This window comes from Pelophylax lessonae, assembly GCF_965119305.1.
Source record: "Pelophylax lessonae genome assembly, chromosome: 12".
In the NCBI taxonomy this organism is placed as follows: domain Eukaryota; kingdom Metazoa; phylum Chordata; class Amphibia; order Anura; family Ranidae; genus Pelophylax; species Pelophylax lessonae.
The window spans coordinates 220,076,553-220,097,756 of record NC_138779.1 but is presented as its reverse complement, the minus strand read 5'-3'; the positions used below and the strand labels follow the sequence as shown (position 1 = coordinate 220,097,756).

General features: G+C 46.6%; 1 protein-coding gene across 1 annotated transcript in view; it reads right to left on the bottom strand.

Moving 5' to 3' along the window:
- The window catches only part of IGSF21 (immunoglobin superfamily member 21), a 392,526-nt gene that overhangs the window by 188,310 nt on the left and 183,012 nt on the right, over nucleotides 1–21,204 (bottom strand). The gene's annotated exons all lie outside the window — the stretch shown is intronic.

Genomic DNA, 21,204 nt, shown 5'->3' with positions numbered 1-21,204 from the left:
TCCCCATCACATTGTCCCATACATCAGGTGGCCCCATACATCAGGTGGCCCCATCACAATGTCCCCTTACAATAGGTCCCCCCATCACTGTGTCCACATACATAAGGTTCCCCTATCACAGTGCCCCCATACATTAGGTATCCCCATCATGTTGTCCCCCATCAAAGTGTTCCCATACACTGGGTGTCTCTATCACAGTGTCCCCATGCATCAGGTGTCCCCATCACAATGTCCCCTTACAATAGGTCCCCCCATCACAGTGTCCCCATACATCAGGTTCCCCCATCACAGTGCCCCCATACATTAGGTATCCCCATCTTGTTGTCCCCCATCAAAGTGTTCCCATACACTGGGTGTCTCTATCACAGTGTCCCCATACATCAGGTGTCCCCATACATCAGGTGTCCCCATCACAGTGTCCCCATACATCAGGTGTCCCCATACATCAGGTGTCCCCATCACAGTGTCACCGTCCATCAAAGTTGTGCCCCCCCCCTTCCGCCTTGTACTCACGGATCACAAATGCTTGTCCCACCTGCAATGAAGGCAGTTCCTCCTTCCTCTCCCGCACGGAGACTGAGGTAAGTTTTCAGTCTCCATGCCAGCTCTCTTCTGCCTCCTGCAGGAGGGAGGAGAAAGCTGAATCCTCTCTCCAGCAGAAGTCATCTGCTGCTCCTTCTGACAGGGGTGACATTGCAGCTACTACAAAGAAGAGCGGCACGAGTTGACAAATCCCCAGTGCATCCCCCAACACGGTGCCCACCCCCCTTTCTTTTTGTGGCCCTGACCATGGGTCCCCCATGCACCTGGAGCTCCAGGGCAATGCCCAGGTGTGCTCATTCAATAAGACGGCCTTGAACCTAGGGTTCCATAAAACCCTGGTTGAGAATTTCTGCTTAATTCTATCATACTCTTTGAAAACAACTTTTTGGATGGAGATGGGCTTTTAAGTCAAAAGGTTATCAAGCGTCTAAAAACACTCCAGTCTGGAGGATTCGAAGAAATACCGCATAAAGAAAATCCTCACATCAGGGCAATGAAGATGTTTCCTTGGTGACATTTATCAAGTGGGCTCAAAAGAACACAAACAACTAAATTATAGAACATTCCAAATACCGACCTTCAAATACTGGAGATGTAAAGTGGAGTTCACTAGCGCTGCTTTGTCGGAGCAAAAAAACATATGTATAACCCTGAAAACTCAAACTAATATATACACAACTGAGAAAACAGCCACAGGGATCTCAAGGACACTTTGTTGCAAAGTTGCGTTGCTTACTTTTGATCCTAAACAACGATGGTGCCCCTTTATCGCTTCACAATGGCCAATCCAGTCCATCAAAAAGCGCGGTGCAAAATGTACACACAACGGAGGGGGTGGGGACATGACAACACAATCTAGAGCAGTGTTTCTCAACCTTTTTCCAGTCGGGGCGCCCTTGAAAATTTAATGTTTTCAGTCTTGAGGCACCCCTGTCCAAGGCTTGGTTTACGTTACTGTACGTCGCGGAACACGCGCAAAATCGCGTTCGTTCCTGACACAAAGACAAATGCTCTGATGTTTAGGGGTGACGTTAATTCTTAATGGTAGCCCGCACATTGGCAAATGTGGGGTGCTTTTGGTGCGGTGCAATTTTAAGAAAATGCGGGTAGCGTCAGGATTAAAAGTAACATACATATACACACACCCACACGTATATATGCACACACACACAGACACAGGTACGCACACGTTTACACACACACATAAAAACATACACACATGTATAAAGCCCTTTTAAAATGTTTTAGCACAGTACCTTTCCTCATTCAGCCGGTTACTGCACTGTAGGGGAAAGCAGAGAGCACAACACACTCCTCCTCCCTTTACTTTCACTTTGCTGAGGCTGACGGAGCTCCCTCACAGTGCCGATGTACAGTTCGGCAAGGGATAGGGAGATTGGGCTCATCCAACAGCCCTTCTCTCCCATGATCCTGCGGCACACATGAGGACCTCTGGCGGCACATCAGTGTGCCGCGGCACACTGGTTGAGAAAGACTGATCTAGAGTTATGCGTAAACTGCTGGCGCTATAGAAATCCTGAATAATAATAATAATTGTCCCTATAGGAAAGATTTTCACCTTTTTATTCTAATAAATTCCTCTAAAATGTAGAAACTTTGATGCACCAATCAGCATTTTTCCCTTACTGGGCTGACTGTGAATTTCCAGGTTGCTTTGGGTAACTGCGCCTTAAAATAAAGATCTACTTCAATGGAACTCTCTACTGGTATTGATGATACATCTGTAATTTTTTTAGCACTTGTACCTTTCTAAAAACTATTTAAAAAATTACAAATCACTTACTGTTGATTTACTAAATACGTATTGTGATCGGGCGATCGATAGATTGAAATGACACAAAATACGCAGCATATGCATTAAGAATTTAATTTAAGTTAAAATTGATGGTAAGATGGATGGAGCCAAATACAGGACCATTCTGGAAGAAAACCTGATGGAGTCTGCAAAAGACCTGAGACTGGGACAGAGATTTGTCTTCCAACAAGACAATGATCCAAAACATAAAGCAAAATCTACAATGGAATGGTTCACAAATAAACATATCCAGGTGTTAGAATGGCCAAGTCAAAGTCCAGACCTGAATCCAATCGAGAATCTGTGGAAAGAACTGAAAACTGCTGTTCACAAACGCTCTCCATCCAACCTCACTGAGCTCGAGCTGTTTTACAAGGAGGAATGGGCAAAAATTTCAGTCTGTCAATGTGCAAAACTGATAGAGACATACCCCAAGCGACTTACATCTGTAATCGCAGCAAAAGGTGGCGCTACAAAGTATTAACTTAAGGGGGCTGAATAATTTTGCACGCCCAATTTTTCAAATTTTTATTTGTTAAAAAAGTTTGAAATATCCAATAAATTTCGTTCTACTTCATGATTGTGTCCCACTTGTTGTTGATTCTTCACAAAAAATTACAGTTTTATATCTTTATGTTTGAAGCCTGAAATGTGGCTGAATACTTTCGCAAGGCACTATATATATATATATATATATATATATATATAATGTTTAGGGGTTTTAAGTAATTTTCTAGCAGAAAATGATGTTTTGCACATGTAGAGAGAAATGTCAAAAGCCTTTTACCGCACGGCATGACTTTGTATGACAAACCTGAACTACAAACTGCAAAGAAAGAAGCAGAGGAGAAGTTGTGCGGAGTTATCCCGCTCCTGGCTCCCTATACAGCGTAGTCTGCACTCCGTTATGCAATCTTCAGCCAATTCCTCGGCTGGTGCGGCTCACAAATTCCTCCTATGCACTGCAGCCAAGAGGACCAAATACCTGTTTATTCTGCAAGAACAGAAATGAAATTCATTGATTAATTCCGACTTAAGATGTCAATTCTCTGAATTAATGGAATTACTTGCTGTAATAAACGTTATTTAGATTTTATTTAAGCTTGGAATTAGAGCGCTAGCATTTCTGCAGCTTCATTATCCAGCTCAGCTGACAAGAGCAGAATTAAAGTAGACCTGTCATCAGAGAATAATATAGGCTGCAATTGCTGACCTCTCCTTATTAAAGTGCTAGTTTCCTCCTGCGGGCATTTCCTGAATTAATAAAATTATTTCACCCCCCCAGCTAATAAAGGATTTAAAGTGATATTAAACCCTCAGTTTTTTTAAGCACCTTCAGCAGCTGATTTAATTACTTACTGAGTATGTCAATTCTTTATCTTTTACTCCTTGCCTATATTCCAGGCTGGTGCCATGACTGTTGCTCCAGGTTTCCTGTTTCAGGGTGGCTCCTTTCTCTTGCGGCATCCTATGGAGCCACCCTTGCATGCAGGGACTGGAGTTGTGCCTCCCTGCACTGTGTGCATCAATAGAAACACACAACCCCATAAGCCTGGGATGGCAAGCACTTTCCTGCTTCTCCTTCCTATTCCCATCCCTTCTCCAAGCTAACAGATTGACTAGATACTGCTGTCAGGATCTGAATTCTACAACCTGGCAGTAGCTCTTCTTTCTGAGCCACCTGAGATGTTGGATAGCTTCCTCTCTGATCATTTGGACAGCTTCCTCTCTGATCATTTGGACAATCCTGCCTTAAGCCTTTTTTTCTGGTGAACCTTGAACCTTTTGCTCTTCCCATGTACTTTCTATATATGCAATGCCTTTGCACTTCCTGTTTGCCAGATTTGTGTGCTCTCTCCAGGCGATATCTAGCGCTTGTCTCTCCTGCTGTCGTCTGTATCTTCACTACTATTCGTGCACTGACCTTTGGCTTGTTTCTTGACAACACTTCCATTCGATCCCAACCTGCAACCAACTTGTTACTGATCTTTGGCTTGTTTACAGACTATGGCTTTGGTTTAATCACAACCTGTAACCATTTGTTACCAACCTTTCACTATGCTTCTGCTTCATCCCTATCTACTACTGGGTTCCAGCTTGCTCACATCCCGGTGGGGCAATCCTGAATACTGTGATCTGGTACGCAGCAAGACCCATTTCCACCATCAGATGCTCTGGTGAACCCCTGTTAGTGCTTTAGACCCTGCACCTCGGGTGAGCCAGCGTCATCGTCCAGGTTGACCTGCTTGTGTACTTATCCAGCTGGTCAGAGGGAGCCTCTCCACTGCTATAACTACTGGTCTTCAAAGCTTGACCCCTGGCCGTAACAACTGCACTGTCCACTGATAACGCTTTCCTGCGAAGACCGGAAATTCAGAGCGGGAGCCAGCAGCATTGAAAGGTGTAAACTGCAAGTGTTGGGGTAAGAATTTTAACAAATGGTTTACTGAGGAATGTTTATTCTTTTGTGATCAATGCTAAAAAATGCTGAGAACTTAATACTAGAGAAATTCCTTATTCCACCCTCCCGTGATAGCTAGTACTCACATCCACTTTATCCAGCACTAGAAGGTGGGCAGGCAGGCACTCCTATGTTATCAAGTACAATGCAGGACTAGTAGTGGTAGGTGGTCATGCATTCAACATGAGGACATTGGCTAGGGGGTGGTGACAAGACCGGTCAGAGAGCAGGCTTCAGGAAACTGGTCTTTCCAACAGAGGGATACGTAATTCCTTCCTCTATTTGTCCTGGTGACCACAGCTGTGAGGTTCCATCAAACTCGGAGCTGCAAACCTCGACCTCACATGCAGGTGAGTCTTGGATTGGAGTTCGGTTTAGATACATGGAGACAATGATGAAGCTGTTCTAAAAAGGTTGTAAGGAGCAACGATGCTGTTCAAGATGAAGTAACCAATGAAGATCCATTTACTGTTGTCCGATTAGCTAAAAGATGACTCATAAATGGTTCCTGTAGGTAACAAAATAATAAAATAGTGGTTCTCAACTACTGGGCCTCTGGCCATGGGGCCCCCCAACCTTTCATAGTAGACCATAGTGCTTCCCAGCCCCCACAGTGGCCCCTTTCCTCAACCACCCACAGTGCCCTCCAGGCATCTGCAGTGCCCCTCAAACTACTGCAAAGCTGCAAGCCCCCTATAGTGCCCACAACCTTCAACAGCAACCCACACTCACCTTCCAACCTCCCACAGTGGCCTCCAGACATCTGCAGTGCCCCTCCAGCCTATAGCAGAGCTCCAAGTCCCCCATAGTGCTACCAATCTCCAGCAGTGACCCACACCCTACTCCCAACCTCCCACAATTCCCTCAAGCTAGCTGCAGTGCCTCTCAGCCTACAGCGGAACCCCAAGCCCTACATAGTGCCCCCAACCTCCAACAGTTACCCACACTTTCCTTCCAACCTCTCACATTTCCTTCCAGCCACCTGCAGTGTATCCCAGCCTACTGCAGAGCCCTAAGCGTGCCCTCCAATCTCCAACAGTGACCCACTCCCTCCTAACCTCTCACAGTGCCCTCCAGCCACCTGCAGTGCCTCCCAGCCTACTGCAGAGTCCCAAGCCCCCCATAGTGCCCCCAATCTCCACCAGTGACCCACACCTTACCCCCAACCTACCACAGTGCCCTCCAGCCACCTGCAGTGCCTCCCAGCCTACTGCAGAGCCCCAAGCCCCCCATAGTGCCCCCAATCTCCAAAAGTGACCCACACCTTACCCCCAACCTATTACAGTGCCCTCCAGCCACCTGCAGTGCCTCCCAGCCTACTGCAGAGCTCCAAGCCCCCCCCCCCCATGGTGCCCCCAACCTTCCACAGTGCCCTCCAACCACCTGCAGTTCCTCCCAGCCTATGGAAAAGCCCCAAGCCTCCCATAGTGCCCCCAACCTCCAACAGTGACCCACAACCTACTCCCAACCTCCCACAGTCCCCTCCAGCACCCTCCAATCTGCACAAAATTCCCATTGCAAAGTCCAGGAAATATTCTCAACCCTCTCCAGAGACCACATGTCCCCTAGCCCCCTCTGGAAACCTCATCCCCTACAAAGGCACCAAGCCCCCCCCGTCCCCCACATACACAGTGACACTCAGTGCCATCCAAAACTTTACAGCATTTCAAGATATATTTTGCCTTCCCATACTTTTATTGTGTGAGTATCAACTTTTTTTTGTCTTTTTTTTATTACTTTTGGGGTCTTTTTGGGTGTGGAAGATTTTGGAAGAAATTTCCGGACCCTGAATTCCACTAAGGTTTAGAACCCCTGGATTAGAGTGTGTGACTGGCCTACCTCCTAAAGACAGACATTGCCCGGCCCCCCCTCCCCCCATAAAGAGTAAATTAATGCATACAAAGGTTTGCCGAATGTGAAGATCCTGGTCTAGAACACGTGGGCTTCTTCCATCACAGAAAATAGGTAGCTAGAATAATGTTTTAATACAATTCATACAAATGATGTTTTACTCTGTACGTCATCTAATGGAAATCCCATTTTTCAGATCTATCAAAGATTCAAATTTACAGACCCTGCTGTATTTTAAACAGCTTGCTGCATAAATTCACAGAGATTTATTAGCCCTTAAAATGATGAGAATTTACCGCTAACCAGAGGTCATTGTAAACTATAAAAAAGCGAATATGAAAGTATTTTTATTTTTTTTTATTTCTAAGGAATGGCATCCACAAATGTAAAATCCTTCACTAACTACCCTCAGAATAAATATTTTTGGGGCACTAGTGCGCTGCTATGGTTAGCTGGCTAACTATCAGGTGTTTGACTGCAACTGCTGCTACCACCAGGGCCGCTGATAGGGGGTGACCACCAGCCCTCTTGTAGGGGGCCCGAGCACACAGGGGGGCCCACACAGAGAGGGGGATTAGTGATGGACAACAAATACAGAAATCTTCCTCCAGCACCTAAATCTGATCTGTCCCTCTCCCTGCTACCAGCTTGTATCTGCTGAGAAAGAGACATTCGTCCCTCGCTCCCTCCCAGCGCTGGCTCTAATGTTATCTCTGCTCAGGAGTTTATTTGTAACTTTGTTTCTCTCCCTCTGTCTATCTGATCACTGAGCTCCAACCCCCAGCCTGTATAATTTTTTCATCTCCTTTTTTTTTATTTATTTTTTTTAGATTTAGCAGGAATTATGCGAGTTATGTTATATATGTGTAATTTTAGCTAAATATATCTTTACTATTTTCATGGAGGGGGGGGGGGTGCTGCCAGGTAGTCTGTATGGGGCCCCGCGATTTCTAACAGCAGCCCTGGTTACCACTAAATCAGGCTCTCTGAGTCTTGAAAAAATGCAACTATAAAACCAATAAAATGGTGCACTGTTCAAGTGAATATTAAAAAAATTCTCCTATCAATAAGTGATAAAAAAATTATTAATGGCTTTCATCATTCGTTCATCAAAGTATTAAAAAATATCCACATTATTATAAAATCATACGTGTAAAATATTAACGTAGTGACAAATAAAATATAAAATAAACTAAAAACTTTTGCTCCCAAAACCAGGCAGTATAAGTCCACAAAATGTTCAGTGCATAAAGTGCTCCATAGGGACCCTGAGGAAGTCACGTGACTAGTGGCGTAACGCGTAGGAGGAACCTGTGACATCAGATCCAGTGTCACCGCGATCCGTGCAGAAGGAGTGGGTGAGCTGGAGCCGCTCTATTATCGGTATATGCCCTTTTTCCTTGATACAATTTTAAGGTGGAACACAAGTCTGTAAAAATGTGAGTGTATTAGATGAAGCTGTTTTTTTAATAAATATATACCCGCAGTGCCCCCCAGCCTATGGAAGAGTCTCAAGTCCCCCAGAGACATTTTAGGGGTAGAGGATTTGAGCTAGGAGGGGTAATTGTTCTTTTTTTGGGGGGGGGGGGGGGCATTTCAGCTGGGGGAAATTGGGGGGATAGGGAGGCAAAGATTTGTGCTGATCGGGGGGGGGGGGGGGGAATGATGCAGTTTGGCATGTTTGCCCTGGGCTCTAAATGTCCTTATCTTGGCACTGCCAGTGCATTAATTTGCCCAGGGTGCCGATGATTCTAGTAGGACTTCCATGGAACCCTGATTGTACATGGAACTAGTGCCGGGACAAGGTCATCCAGTGCCCAGGAAACGTCGTCCCCCCCCCCTTCTTTCCCTTAGGGCTAGGGTCAGGGCACCCCCATCCCTGCAATAAATGATTGCGCCCAGGGCAGCCGCCCCCTCCTGCTCACCGCCTTGTCCCGGCCCTACATGGAACATAAGGCGCTTCTGCTAGTGAGATCAATCCTCAATGATGGAAGGAGGGGGGGGGGGGTGTTGGAACCCCGATTAAGAAAGGCTGCCCTACTCTATCCAAAAAAAGCAAAACAAAGTTTTGCTTTGGATACACTATAACAGATTCCGGAGTTATACTGCGGCAGGCAGCCCCTCTTGCGCAAACCGACGTAGGTCGCGCGCCTGCAGCTAGGGGGCGAGCGTGCGCCCCAGCTGGCGCACTCCTGCCTCCACTCATCAGCGGGGACTCCGATGCATGGGGCAGGCGGCTCCAAATGCCACCGGCCACCCGCGATCGCTCCCTGCTGAGAGAGAAGGACGGTCAGCTATTGTAACCACAACTGACCGTTCTTCTCCCTGGAATGATCACAGAGCTCCTGTGATCCTTCTATATAGGATCACAGGTCTCTATGGTCATTTCACAAGCCCCGCCCCATACAGTTAGAAAACACACCCCTAGGTACACATTTAACCCCTTGATCACCCACTGTGTTAACTCCTTCCCTGCCAGTGTCATTATTACAGTAACAGTGCATGTTTTTAGCACTGATTACTGTAATAATGTCACTGGTCCCCCGCAAAAGTGTCAAAAATGTCAGCCAGGGGTTGGATCTGTCCGCCGCAATGTTGCAGTCCCGCTAAAAATTGCAGATCGCCGTCATTACTAGTAAAAAAAATAAAATAAATAAAAATGACAAATCTTTTCTGTAGGTATTAGACGTAGTTAGTAAACTTTTGCGCAAACCAATAAAAATACACTTATATAACAAAAATGTGTAGCAGAATACAAATTGGCCTAAAATGTTAAAATTTTTGATTTTTAAATTTTTTTTTTTTTGAGAATGTTATATAGCAGAATGTGAAAAATATTGGGTTTTTTTTCAGAATTTTCGCTTTTTTTGTTTATAGCGCAAAAAAAAAAAAATCGCACAGGTGATCAAAAGAAATAAATTTTGGCCTAAATATATGACAAAAATTGAATATATTGGATATTTTTTAACTGTCAAAGTAGAAAATGTCAATTTTTTCGCAATATTTTCGCTATTTTTTTATTAATATCGCAAAAAATAAAAAGCGCAGAGGTGATCAAATACCACCAAAAAAAAGCTCTGTTTGTGGGAAAAAAAGGACATAAATTTCGTTTGGGTATGACGTTGCATGACCGCGCAATTGTCAGTTAAAGTCGCGCAGTGCCAAGTTGCAAAAAGTTGCCTGGACGTAAAGCAGGAAAATCCTCCGGTGGTAAAGTGGTTAAGGGGGCAAATCCTTCCGGTCCAGAAGTGGTTAACCTATGTAAGCACATGTGAACATTTACATGCGACAACACATGATGAACCATAGGATAATACTTTTTTCTTATTTTCTTTTCCGACTTCCCTTTTAGCTTCTGTAAAAGACGAATATAAGGAGTCGATTTAGACCACTTCTGGGAGTTTCGGAGGGTTTAACTGCAGCATGTTGGAGCCATTTAATCCCATAACATGGTGTAATTGCATCTTGTTATAAGAGATTACCTGAAGCTCCCGGAACAGCCCAAACTAAGGTAGTTCTCCTCTCGTTCTCATCTGCAGAAAAGGGAATTTAAAACGCCTGAAGGATATTAATAAGTAAGCGGGCGAAAAGCATTTTTCAGAGTAATAGATGTGCCAGAACGAGATCCAGGCTTCAAAGCTACAAAAAAATGAAGAAGGAAATGCCGGCTGTACAGGTTCACCGCGGAAGGGTCAAGCTCAGGAAAGTACCTTAAGATGCCGCCGGTATCTAGACAAACCAGCAGAAGGACTCAGGAAATTGAAAATCATATCTGGAGATCACACGGAGTGACAAGAACCGCGAACGCAGGTAACGTGGGAGAACTGTGTGGGTGAGGAACGCATTTCCTGCATGGAACAGGTTGGATGGCCGGACTTTGTTTCAGTAAAAGAATTGTCTCTTCTTTCTGGTTTTGTTTTATTGAATGTTAATCAGTAAAATGGCATATTGAACCTCCATAAAAGATACAGAATGGATACTGGATATCTCTCAGCTTGGTGATGTCATACCATGTCACTTGCCGACTGCAACATGCAAAATGGGGGTTATGGGCAGTGCTGTATCTTGGCCTAGGCCAACAAGGCCCAGGCCTAGGGCAGCAAAAAAGCTGCACCCCACATGGAAAAAAAACAGCCTCCTCCTGGCTCTCACACGAAAAGGGTCCCCACCGGCTTGCGCTACACTTTTAGTATAGTGCCAGTCCTATGGGGCAAATCAGTCTGGCACCCCCATAAAGCGGTCACACTGCTACCTGCCGGTACTGATGGGCACTAAAAGGCTTCACTGATGGCCACTGATGAAGTGGCACTGATAGGCTGCACTGGTGGCCACTGATCGGGCTGTACTGATGGCCACTGACGAGGCCGCACTGATATGCTGCACTGATGAGGCTGAACTTATGGGAACTGATGAGGCTGGACTGATGAGCACTGACAGACTGGTTGTGGTCTGTGGTTTACAGGGCGGGTCATAAAGGGGTGTGGCCTTTACAGGAAGAGGTGGGTTATATTTAAATTAGGGGCTGCACAAATTTAGTCAGGCCTAGGGCAGCACCAAACCTAAATACACCACTGGTTATGGGTGAAGCTATCGGCCATAACACCGGGATTTTTTTTGTCCAGCCTGCGGCTGGCTTTCTCATGAAAGCAGTGCAGACACAGACAAGAGTGGCTCATTAGCTGCTGGATCGCTTTCATAAGCAGAAGGAGGGGGATGTACCCCTGCCCCCCCCCCGTCGGTGTTTCTTGGGCTTACCATTTTTAAAGCTGCACCCGAGAAATAATCTGATGGTGCGGCCGGCTGGTCACAGGGAAGGACAAAGACAAGACTGTTTCTGATCGCCTCTATGGCCTTTTTCTATTGTGTGTACAAAGCGTAAAAAAATTATTATTTTCTTTCTGGCTTTGTCACATCAAATGTTATGCAGTAAAATGCCATATTGAACCCCCATAAAAGATACAGAATGGATACTGTATATCTCTCAGCTGCCACTTGGTGATGTCATTCCATGTCACTTGACAACTGCAACACACAAATTAGGGGTGAAGCTATCGGCCATAACCCCAATATTTTGTTTTTGTCCAGCCTGCGGCTGTCTTTCTCGGCTTTCTCATGAAAGCAGTCAGAGCAGCTCATTAACTGCTGGATCACTTTCATAACTGAAAGGAGGGGATGTACCCCTGCCCCCCCTCCCCCCCACTGCTCGCCGGTGTTTCTTGGGCTTACCATTTTTACCACCGCACCCGAGAAACAATCTGATGGTGCGGCCGGCTATTCACAGAGAAGGACAGAGACAAGACTGTCTCTGATCGCCTCTATGGCCTTTTTCTATTGTGCATACAGAACAAGTTAGTACCTCCCTAATGGGACATAGATGGCAAAAGCAAACTTGAAATGGGTTCTAACAGTGTCCTACAACAACCGTTCTAAAGATGCCACTGGTATCTAGACAAACCAGCAGAAGGACTCAGGAAATTGAAAATCATATCTGGAGATCACACGGAGTGACAAGAACCGCGAACGCAGGTAACGTGGGAGAACTGCCGTGTTTACAATGACAGACCGCTGTTCTGTCTCCACAGGGAGAAATCGCAGGTGCCCGGGGGCAATCGCGGTCGCTGGACCCGCTGATTGGCTCCCCTCTGTAGCCCAACCCCGCGGCCCCGCGAAGCGACATACGTTTACGTCGTTTTGCGGGACAGAGCCAACCTGCCGCAGTAAAAGAATCTGTCGTTAAAGAATGTTTTCTTCTCCTCGCCCAGTTTTCATTGATCTACAATGCCGTCCCGTCCCGGTTCTCCTGCGCACACGCTCCTACGGCCCCCCAAAACTTGCCAGGCTTGCTATTAATTCCCTTGTGACTTTAAGCCATCAGTGGAATAATTGAGAAATGGAGCCTCATTCATTGAAGGCAGTGGTTTTCCATTAAAATGTCATTTTCTGGTCCAGAACCTGCAAATCTTCCTGATTTTGGTACTTAAAAGCTTCTGCTGTCAGGAAGATCATCAATAGAGATGGAAATACGGTTAAATTGGCACTTAACATAAATTATTCAATGATTTATCTTCAGGCAGCGGATGGCACCCTTTATACAAAGCATGGTCCTTCAAGATGAAGTGACTCGGGAAATATGTTTAGGACTTACAGGGGTGGTGCAGAATTGGACCTGGACTTCTTGAATAGATGGGTATTTCACCATATACTGTACTCATATACATTCAACGGCCACTTTATTAGGTCCACCTTGCTAGTAGCGGGTTGGACCCCCTTTATTAGGTACACCTTGGTAGTATCGGCTTGGACCCCCATTATTAGGTACACCTTGCTAGTAGCGGGTTGGACCCCCTTTATTACATACACCTTGCTAGTAGCGAGTTGGACCCCCTTTATTAGGTACACCTTGCTAGTAGCGGGTTGGACCCCCTTTATTAGGTCCTCCTTGCAAGTAGAGGGTTGGACCCCCTTTATTAGGTACACCTTGCTAGTAGTGGGTTGGATCCCCTTTATTGTGTCCTCCTTGCTAGTAGCGGGTTGGACCCCCCTTTTGCCTTCATTCTTGGTGGCATAGATACAACAAGGTGTTGGAAACGTTCCTCAGAGATTTTGCTCCATAGTGACATGATAGCATCACGCAGTTCCTGCAGATTTGTCGGCTGCACATCCATGATACCAATCTCCCGTTCCACCACATCCCAAAGGTGCTCTATTGGATGAGATGTGTGGAGGCCATTGGAGGAAAGTGACCTCATTGTCATGGTGAAGAAACCAGTGGTGAGATGATTGGAGCTTTGTGACATGGTGCATTATCCTGCTGGAAGGAGCCATCAGAAGATGGGGGCACTGTAGTCATAAAGGGATGGACATGGTCAGCAACAATATTCAGGTAGGCCGTGGTGTTTAAACCATGCTCAATTGGTACTAAGGGGCTCAAAGTGTGCCAAGAAAATATCTCCCACACCACTATACCACCACCACCAGCCTGAACCGTTACCCCCCCCCCCCCTCCTCCTCCCCCACACCATTAAATCACCACCACCAGCCTGAACAGGTGATGGATCCATGTGCCACATTCTGACCCTTCCATCTGAATGTCGCAGCTGAAATTGAGACTCATCAGACCAGGCAACGTTTTTCCAATCTTCTATTGTCCAATTTTGGTGAGCCTGTGCAAATTATAGCCTCAGTTTCCTGTTCTTAGCTGAAAGGAGTGGCACCCGATGTGGTCTTCTGCAGGTCTTCTGCTTCAAGGTCCATTATGTTGTGCGTTCAGAGGTGGTATTCTGCATACCTTGGATGTAAGGAGTGGTTATTTGAGTTGCTGTGGCCTTTCTATCATCTGGAACCAGTCTGCCCATTCTCCTCTGACCTCAACAAGGCATTTTCCTCCACACAACTGCCGCTCACTGGATATTTTCTCTTTTCCCCACCATTCTCTGTAAACCCGAGAGATGGTGGTGTGTAAAAATCCCAGAAATACTCAGACCAGCCCGTCTGCCACCAACAACCATGCCACGTTCAAAGTCCCTTCAATCCCCTTTCTTCCCCATTCTGATGCTCAGTTTGAACTTCAGCAAGTTGTCTTCACCATGTTTAGATGCATAAATGCAATGAGTTGCTGTCATGTGATTGGCTGATCAGCAATTTATGTTACCAAGCAATTACATTGGTTACATAATTCGTGAGGTTGAAAAAAGACACCAGTCCATCCAATTAACCACTTAAGCCCCGGAAGATTTTACCCCCTTCCTGACCAGGGGGTGTTTTGCGATTCGGCAATACGTGAATTTAACGGACAATTGCGCGGTCATGCGACGCTGTAGCTAAACAAATTTGATGTCATTTTTTTCCCCACAAACAGAGCTTTCTTTTGGTGGTATTTGATCACCTGTGCGATTTTTTGATCATGCGCTATAAACAAAAAAAGAGCGACAATTTTGCAAAAATAACTATTTTTCACATTTTTTTATATGAAATCCCCCCCCCCCCCCCCCAAACAAAATGTAAAAATCAAAATTTTTTTAAATTTTTGGCCAATTTGTTTTCTGCTACCTATGTTTGGTAAAAAAAAATCACAATAAGCGTATTTTGATTGGTTTGCGCAAAAGTTATTGTGTTTACTAACTACGGGAAAGATTTTTGTCATTTTTGTTGTTTTTTTTTTTAACGCGTAATGGCGGCGATCTGCGATTTTTTTTGCGGTACTGCGACATTGCGGCGGACAGATCGGACCATTGACTGACATTTTTGACACTCTTGGGGGTACCAGTGACATTACTACTGTAATCAGTGCTATACATATGCACTGTTACTGTAAAAATGACACTGGGAGGGAAGGGGTTAACTTTATTGGAGAGGGAGGGGTTAAGTGTGTTCCTAGGGGCGTGCTTCTAACTGTCATTGGCTGTGGCTAGTGGTGTAATAGCACAGATCAACGGTCCTACATAGCAGGACCGTATGATCAGTGCTTTTACACAGGGGAGAATGACAGGAGGCTTTGTTTACACTAGCCGCCTGCCTTTCTCCCTCTCTGCCCGACGATCGCGAGTGACCGGCGGACATGGGGTCCGCCGGTCACACGCGCCGGCTTCCTCTGGTACGAGCGGGGGCGGGAGCGTGCCTCTGGAGGCGCGCACTTGCCCCCTATTCGCTCCCAGGCTAGTGACGTACCGGTACGTCACTTTGCCTGGGAGGGGCTGACCGCCGCTGTATATAATTGGGCGGCTGTCGGCAAGTGGTTAAACAGGTGTACCTAATAAAGTGGCCGGTGAGTGTATTTTTTATGTGTTGTGCTGGTGTTTATATACACCTGAGATCAGGGGAGGACTGGCAGCCTTAGGCCTGGGGGCAAGACCAGTAAAGTGGCCCATTGAACCATCGACTCAACTCACCATCCATGCCCACCTGGATATTGATGTTATGAAGCAAGACAAACATGATGCAATGGGGTAACATAATTTAAAAGTTAAAAGCAACAAAGGAGGTTTAACAAAAATACATGACATCACGCCAGGCAAGCCTAGCAAGCTCCTGTCGGGCAGAGATCACTCTGCCTGACAGAGAAGTGACTGTGTTAGTATTGTGCCAGCTGGGTGCAGGAGCGTACTCTGCACACCCATACCAATCCGCTGCAGCTCTGCAAATATAACATTGTGTAGTGGTGACTGGCAGCTGTATACAGTTTCTGGCCCCTACATTAATCCAGCCCTGAGGGTGGCCTTTCTACCTGGCATTAGAGCAGTCTGGGGGGGGGGGGGCAATTGCCACCCTGCCCCCCTTCCCAGTCCTCCCCTGCCTGAGATTGTCATGTGCAGATCTTTCATGAAATTTGACTTTTTCCACTTTCGGGTTGACATTTGGCCAAAAAAAACATCAGCTTGGCCATGCATTTTCACCTCTCCCCAGGTGATTAATAAAGCCAAGTTGTAAAAGTCTTCCAAAAGACAAAAAGTTGGCTTTCCGACTAATCAAAGTGCATTATAAGTTGCGTTGGGGGTTTGGAAGCGAAAGGCCTGTTTGGATCTGGCAGCTGCCGGTGAAATATTGCTCCTGTTCAGCCTAAAAGCAGTGTCCTCTCTTTGTAAACCTGCAACTCCCTCCATAATGAATTGATCTGGCGTCCGTCTCTTTCCTATTAGTGGCAATTCATCTTGGCCCCCGCTGGTGGGATCTCCATGTGTTTACCGGAGATGAAGACCTTGACTTCGTCCCAAAGCGATGAAAAATACGAGGCTGTAATGGCTCTGGAGAACGGAGGGGACCATTAAAACAATATTATTACAAAGCTGCACCGGGGTTACAGCTTCCCGGGCTGATTGAAAGAAATTATCAACACATTTGCTTGGAAGAAGACATTAAACATTAGGAAATCCTCGACGAAGCCAGGGAAGAAGAACGAGAAACTGCAAACATCCTACTGCGCAAAGACACAAAGCAAGGAGCTAATTACAGCAGCTCCCTCTAATTGAACGTTCCTAATGACCCTTAAACTCTCCGTATAGTGGGATTAAAGCTCCTGCAATTGGTTTTTGTGGCTGGTTATTAAGGTCAATGGGAACAGGTAATTAACAAAGCACTCAAACCAGGAATGGGTTGTCAGGTTTGGGGGGTACAGAGGAGTGAAGGGGAAGGAGGTGGGTGGGGGGTTACGGAATGCTCTTCAGCACAGCTGTGCTTTGGAAAAATGTTGAAAATCTTTTCCTTGTTCTGCACAGACGCTCTTCAGATTTATGAACATCCTTCTAAAGACATGGCTGTTTAGGAGGCCCTCAAGTGAAGGCAGAACACAGGAACGTGGGGAAATCTCTGGCTTTTAGCAGCAATCCAACAAGTTGTTGCTTGCTCAATTTTTCCTTTGCTGATGTGACATCTTCCCCTGTTTTTGGGAAGCGCAAAAAAACTCATTAACCACTTGCCGACCGCTGCAAGTACATTTACTGCGGCAGTCAGCCCCTCCTGGGCAAAGCGACGTAGTACTACCAGGGCCGTCTTTTCCAATGGGCAGTGGTTGCCCGGGGGCCCCACTTGCCAAGGGGCCCCACACACATGGACATGGTGGCAATTACTGTCAACAGGCCTGACGCCAGAATCCAGATTACCTGGTGGTCTAGGGGCCCCCCGTCGTCTGCCGGGTCCCGCCGCCCCCCCGTTGTTGTCCGCCGGTGGCTCGAGTCTCAGTCTGCTGTCTGCACTGCACACTAGTTGCTAAGGCCAGGCCGATTGGCATCTAGCAACCAGTGACGTTAGCAGAGCAGACCCATGATGCAAAGCGGAGGAGGATCCTCCTCGTCTACGCGCCTAGAAGACTGGCTCCGCCTCCACCCAACTTCTCCCTTCATGTGCACTTGTGCAGCCGTTGTGAAAGGTAAGGCAGCCAGCTGCCAGGCTGCTTGATTTTCTTTTTTTTTTTTTTCACACTCTGTCTCTCTCAATCGATCGACACAAGAGACAACTACCTGGAGGATATACCTTACTATATATTGGTCCCTGTAATATGTATATAGTAAGGTATATATCCTCCAGGTAGTAGTTGTACTCTCTTGTAGTATATAGTGTTCCCTGTAATGTGTATATATAGTCTATATACATATTACAGGGAACACTATATACAAAAGAGAGTACAACTACTACCTGGAGTATATATACCTTACTATATACATATTACAGGGACCAATATATACTACAAGAGAGTACAACTAGGCTGGAGTATATACCTTACTATATACATATTACAGGGAACACTATATACTACAAGAGTCTCTTGTAGTATATAGTGTTCCCTGTAATATGTATATAGTAAGGTATATACTCCAGGTAATTGTACTCTCTTGTAGTATATTCTCGTGGGTGATTGTGTAGGCAGGGGGCCCCAGTGCACTGCATTGCCCAGGGGCCTATAAGGCTCTTAAGATGGCACTGAGTACTACGTCGCTCGCCCAGGAGCCTGTAAGGGGCAAGCGCGCGCCGCCGGAGGCGCACTCCCGCCCCCGCTTGTTCACGGCTTTCCCCGCGCGAGTGACCGGCGGCTCCGATGTCCGCCGGTCACTCGCGATCTCCCGCTGGAGAGGGAGAAAGGCAGGCGGCTGATGTAAATAAAGCCGCCTGTCATTCTCCCTGGTGTAACTGCAGAGATCATACGATCCTGCTATGTAGGATCGTATGTCTCTGTGGTTACATCAAAAGCCACGCCCCTTGACAGTTAGAAGCACGCCCCTAGGGACACACTTAACCCCTGGATCTCTAATAAAGTTAACCCCTTCCCTGCCAGTGTCATTTTTACAGTAACAGTGCATATTTATAGCACTGATTACTGTAGTAATGTCACTGGTACCCCCAAAAGTGTCAAAAATGTCAGTCAAGGGTCCAATTTGTCCACCGCAATGTTGTAATTTCCCGAAAAAAAAAAATAAAAAAAATAAAAACATTGCAGATCACCGCCATTGCTAGTTAAAAAAAAAAAAAAAAATAAAATTGACAGAAATCTTTCCCTTAGTTAGTAAACGCAATAACTTTTGCGCAGACCAATCAAAATACGCTTATTGCGATTTTTTTTTACCAAATATATGTAGCAGAAAACAAATTGGCCTAAAATGTTAAAAAAAAATTGATTTTTACATATTTTTTGGGGGAATTTCATATAAAAAAATTTGAAAAATATTGTTATTTTTTCAAAATTGACTATTTTTTGTTTATAGCGCAAAAAATAAAAAATCGCAAAAGTGATCAAATACCACCAAAAGAAAGCTCTGTTTGGGGGGGAAAAAAGGACGTCAATTTAATTTGGGTACAGCGCCGCACGACCGCGCAATTGTCCGTTAAAGTCATGCAGTGCCGAATCGCAAAATAGGCCCTGGTCTTTGAGCAGCCAAATCCTCCGGGGCTTAAGTGGTTAAAGCTGTGTGTGAAAGTGCGTTGATTTTCTAAAAAATAAACGTGACTTGAAAAACAGACAGTCCCGTAATGTGACTTTGCTTTTTTTACTCTGGGAGTCTCAACTCTCCCTCCTGACACCTGGGTGAACTCAGTGTATGTTGGGTGCGTCTTGCATGCCAAGCAGCTGTCTCGCCCCCCCCCCCCCCCCCGGCTCAAATGTTGGTTGAGGGGCATCAGGCCCTGGTTTGGCAACAACACTCTGTGCTCTCATTTCCTTTAGCTGCATCTTTATTGATAGGCAGTGGGTCTGCCTCACGCATGGGTGCTCAACCTAGCATATGGATGCTCAACCTGTGGCCCTCCAGCTGTTGCAGAACTACAAGTCCCATCATGCCTCTGCCTTTGGAAGTCATGCTTGTTTAATTGACATAACTGACAGCCTTGCATTGCCTCATGGGACTAGTAGTTCCACAACAGCTGGAGGGCCACAGGTTGAGCACCCATGGCCTAGTCTCTTCTGCTCCCATTGGCCGGTGGTGTTGTGGTGCTTTTGTTTAAGCTTGAGAAGTCCAGGGCTCTGTTCTTGTCATAATTCTGTCTATGCTGGCTCTCTACCTTAACTCTGACCTCCCACTTCTGACCTCAGCTTGTTCCTGGGTTAGTCTCTAGTCTGCTCCCAGCCCTGACATGCCTGCTCCTGGGTTACCTTTACTGTCTGCTGCCTGCCCATAATTCTGCCTGTCCCTGAATTATGTTTACTGTCGGCCACCTCTCTTGACCTCTGCCTGTCCCTGGATTACCTTTACTGTGTGCCACCTGCCCTGACCCTTGCCTGTCCTTGGAATATGTTTGCTGTCTGCCGCCCTGTCATGACCTCTCCCTGTCCTGGATTACGTTTGTCTGCTGCCTGCCCTGATCTTCTCCTGTGCTGGATTATGTTTGTCTGCTGCCTGCACTGATCTCTGCCTGCTCCTTGATTACTGCTACTGTCTGCCACCTGCCTTGACCTCTGCCTGTCCCTGGATTACCTTTACGGTCTGCCACCTACCCTGATCCCTGCCTGTCCTTGGAATATCTTTGCTGTCTGCCGCCCTGTCATGACCTCTCCCTGTCCTGGATTACGTTTGTCTGCTGCCTGCCCTGATCTTCTCCTGTGCTGGATTATGTTTGTCTGCTGCCTGCACTGATCTCTGCCTGCTCCTTGATTACTGCTACTGTCTGCCACCTGCCTTGACCTCTGCCTGTCCCTGGATTACCTTTACGGTCTGCCACCTACCCTGATCCCTGCCTGTCCTTGGAATATCTTTGCTGTCTGCCGCCCTGTCATGACCTCTCCCTGTCCTGGATTACGTTTGTCTGCTGCCTGCCCTGACCTTCTCCTGTCCTGGATTATGTTTGTCTGCTGCCTGCACTGATCTCTGCCTGCTCCTTGATTACTGCTACTGTCTGCCACCTGCCTTGACCTCTGCCTGTTCCTGGATTACCTTTACGGTCTGCCACCTGCCTTGACCTTTGCCTGTCCCTGGATTACCTTTACGGTCTGCCACCTGCCTTGATCCCTGCCTGTTCCTGGATTACCTTTATGATCTGCCACCTGCCCTGACCCCTGCCTGTTCCTGGATTACCTTTACGGTCTGCCACCTGCCTTGACCTCTGCCTGTCCCTGGATTAACTTTTACGGACTGCCACCTGCCCTGACCCCTGCCTGTTCCTGGATTACACTTATTGTCTGCCGTCTGCCATGACTTCTGCCTGTTCTGGATTACGTTTGTCTGCTGCCTGCCCTGATCTCTGCTTGCTCCTCGATTAATCCTACTGTCTGCCGCCTGCCCTGACCTCTGCCTGTTCCTGGATTACACTTATTGTCTGCCCTGACCTCTGCCTGGTCCTGGATTATGCTTACTGTCTGCCCTGACCTCTAACTGTCCATGAATTCTGCTCACTGTCTGCTGCCTGCACCTACCTCAACTCTGCCTGGAGTACGCTTACTTTTCGCAGTCTGCCTTGACCTCTGCCAATTCCAGGATTATGCTACTGACTGCCACTAACCTTGAACTCTTCCTGCCATGGGATTTTACTACTGGCTACTCATCTGCTGTAACATCAGTCCATGCCTGACTCTTTCAAGGACCACAGGTACTCCCTTTACAATATCTTTACTCCC